The sequence below is a fragment of the Myotis davidii genome, unplaced genomic scaffold, assembly GCF_000327345.1.
Source record: "Myotis davidii unplaced genomic scaffold, ASM32734v1 scaffold6, whole genome shotgun sequence".
NCBI lineage: Eukaryota > Metazoa > Chordata > Mammalia > Chiroptera > Vespertilionidae > Myotis > Myotis davidii.
The window spans coordinates 1,303,512-1,307,314 of NW_006383011.1; the positions used below are offsets into that span (position 1 = coordinate 1,303,512).

General features: G+C 42.3%; 1 pseudogene; it reads right to left on the reverse strand.

Annotated features, from left to right (window-relative positions):
• Positions 1-644: 644 nt before the first annotated feature.
• LOC107181603 lies at positions 645-1,218 on the reverse strand (annotated as a pseudogene).
• Positions 1,219-3,803: the final 2,585 nt, after the last annotated feature.

Below are 3,803 nucleotides of genomic sequence, written 5' to 3' on the forward strand. Positions count from 1 at the left end.
TATAGGCTAATGAGTATGTTACAGTGCATTTAACATATTTAGCATATAACATTTCACTAAACACTTTGAGCATTTCATTTCGGGTGACTGCCGTGACACTTGGTGAACAGTTTTACATAGTCTTTTAGTATATTTATATTTAGTTAAGCCCTTTAGAGACAGATCCTCTGTTTCTGGAAAATAGGGAGCTGTGCACCCTTCACCATTTGTGACAGGTGACACTGTCTCTTAGTAAACCCATACCTGCCCACTGTGACGGAATTGAGGTAGGGCTGTAAAAGTTTAGGTCCAGGAAAAGGGAAATATTTCCAGTCCTTTATAGGCCTGTTATATTAAATTACATGACCACTGATATTTCCCAGGACTGATAAGCAAAGTACCACAAACTGGGTGGCTTAAAACGGAACTCTATTGTCTCTAGAGGCCAGAAGTCTAAAACTGAAGTGGTAGTAGGGCCTGCCCCTCTGCTTCTGTAGGGGAGAGTCCTGCCTTGCCTCTTCCCAGCTCTGGCTGTGGCCAGCAATCCTTGGTGTTCCTTGGCTTTCAATGTCATGACTCTGATTTCTCCCTGTGGAGTCCTATGGTGGTTTATCCTGTGTGTCTTCACATTATCTTCTTCTTCTTCTTTTATTTTTTTTTTTTGGTTGACAAATGATCTTTAATTGAAACATTTTCCTTGGTAGTTCTTAACTAGCCGGACATTCCACTGCACCACTGTTGATATCATCTATGATGTCATGAGGGTGGTGGCCATCAACATTGCACCCCACAGACTGGGCAGTCCCCAGGATCTCTAAATGGTTCCAGAGAGTTCTCTAGCTAAAGATCGGTGCCTCATCTGTCGGGCAATGCTGACAATCCCATCAAAAGTGATATTTCCACTGTGCTTGGTGTTTGTTTTTGCTTCTTTCTGTCTCTTGGTGGTTCTTTGAGGGCTCTGATGAGCAGGGCAGAGGCAGAAGGCACTACTTCAATCTGGGCGTGTCTGTTCTGAATGGTCAGTTTCACTGTAACCCTCAGATCCTTCCAATCACCGGTTGCTTTGGCGATGTCATCACCAACCTTTTTTGGAGACAGGTCCAGGGGACCGATTTGGGGTCCAGGGCAGACATGGCACCCACTTCCCCACTGATGCACCTCAGGTATACGACTTTGATTTCGTTGGGGTCGAACTTCAGCTGCATGGTGGAGGCAGCTGGTGTCGGATGAACCCGGATTTGGGACAACCGAAGAAGGTTGGCCACATTATCTTCTTATAAGAACACTGGACCTATTGAAGAGCCCACTCTATTCCAGTATAACCTTATCTTCATGAATTACACATGCAATGGCTCTATTTCCAAATAAAGTTGGATTCTGAGGTACTAGGCCTTGTTAGCCTTTGTCTAAAGGTGTTTGGCTTTCCCCCCCTTTTTTGTTTTTCTCCTTTAGGAAGGGAGGGAAAGTCAGTGAGACTTTTGAAAAGGCTCAGAACAGAGAGGTCACTATAGAACAAATGACATGGAAGGCAAGATAAATTTACATTTTTCAGGCCTCATGAAACACAAGGCCAGCTTTGTCTGGGATGCACTGAGAAGTCATTGAAGGTAAGCATCAGCTGCCCACTGGTCATGATGGAGTAAAACCCCAAGAAACTTGAGCTAACGTGGGTTTATATGTAGCCATCGGTTGATCATCCCCAGCTTCCCACAAAGCCCTTTCATTTCCATTTGAAATGAGTATAGGATAACCTAGGCAGGCCAGCCCCTCAGTCACCAAGCAAAACTCTTGACATTTGCCTAATTATCTTTCCTCATTATCATTCATTTCTTGAAGTCTGGGCTTCATTCAGATGCCAGGTATTTCCGAAATTAATCATATCATTGAAAGCGGCATCGTTTCATGTAAATGGACTTTATTATCTGGATCAGAAAGCACCCCCTTTGAGCAGGGAAAGCCCATTTGTATGGAAATTTTCTGAAATCTGACATGCTGTCTTCCCACCAAAGACTCTTTAGTGTTGACCTCCCAGCAAGCGCCAAGCATTTGTCACTGAGCATTTGTGTGTGTGTGTGTGTGTGTGTGTGTGTGTGTGTGTGTGCTCCAGCGCTTGCGTGCATCTAAGAGCCTTGGGCTGGCTGCATGCTAATTTGCCCCATTGTTTCAGGGTGACTGCCCTTCCAGTATTTAAGCACAAAGCTTTTTTGCATAAGCCCTATGCACTATTATTTTATGTTTACTTTGAGGACTATCATCTTACCTTTATTGCAACTGTATTAGGGGACCACAGAGCTTCTTTGTCTCCTGGTAAGGCTGTGGATTACAGGCAGGGTTTAGCAGGATACCGAGACACTCCTCTCATTGAAAGGCATCTTACAAATGTTTGAGGACCTTGGGCAGGATCAACACGTGGCTTTGCTCAGCCTCTCTGAATTCAGAGAGGGGAGAAGGAAAATGTTTCTAAGAGCTTGACGAAGGGCCATCAGATTCAATTCCTAGGTGTATAACATTTGGTCCATAAAGGATGGGCAAGTGAGGAATAGAAAGCAAGAAATTCCCTCTTGTAGAAGTATCACCAGAACTGGAACAGGGCTTGTAAAAGGGCTACACACTCAGTTTCACAGCACTGGCTGGGATGGTATTTAATTAGCAAGTAGGTGTGCCTGATGAGGAACCAAGTCTGTAACACCCTCCCAATGAAAAAGCAATCCCCATCTCTTGTGGGTAAAGTGGTGACGCATAAGAAAAGTTCTTTCTACATCTCAGACTCACTCTTCTTTTGTTTTGTGCATTAATACCTCGATGTTAATGATGGAGTATTCTTCCTCTGGGAGGAGCACAGAAAATTAATATTAATTACCTGCAACCTCCCCTTATATGTGGAAATAAAATTAATATTAATGTTGTGACATAAATTGACAAAAACCAGGAGATTAAAAATTAAGGCTGACTTGATTGGGGTGGTGAACACACAATACAATAGACAGATGATGTCTTATGGAATTGTACAACTGATGCCTACATAATTTTGTTAACCAATGTCATCCCAATAAATTCAATAAAAATAGAAACAATAACTGGAAAGAGAAATGTTAAGGCTGAGGCTTCCTTCATGATGTTTTTTCTTCTTTGGTCATTTCCTCTTTTCTGGAGGAAAGACCTAATCATGGAGTTCATCAAGAAAGAGAAAAACTTTTCAATCTCTTCTTGCTCTCTTAAATGCCAACTGAGAGTTGGTTTTAAACGTACCCCACTTTTTCTTATGCACTCCGTTTTCCTAAACCTGAAGACTTTCTTAAGCCAAAGGAAAACAGCAATTTCCTCTTCACAGCTCCAAAAGACTAAATAATACTCCCCTCATTCTTTAAAACAAGTGGACATAAGATTCAAGAAAATTAAGCATGTCCTAAATCAGAATCAGCGGAGAAAACAACTTGTCTGAAATTTGGAAATACGGTTAGGAATATTCCATTATCACCCAAAGGCTTATAGCGAAAAAAGCAAATATAAAAATCAACTTTTGAGAGGTTGTATTTAAGAAAGACCTCAACCCCTCTATTCTTTTGTAGTGTTTGAATATTAGCCAAAAGGGGGAACAGGGAGTATAAATTCAAGGCATGAAGGTCTAGGCTGTTGGCCAGAAACTCAGAACATTCATCAGCCCCCCACACCCCCACCCCCACACACAACCCCGCCTTGGCTGAGAAAAATGTTTCTGGGGAAGAAGTTCTATGAGGGGCTTGAATTCTCAAGGCTTTCCTAAACTCCAAAAATAAAATGATTATGAACCTCGCCTTTAATCATGCTCATCATGGCCTCCTTTA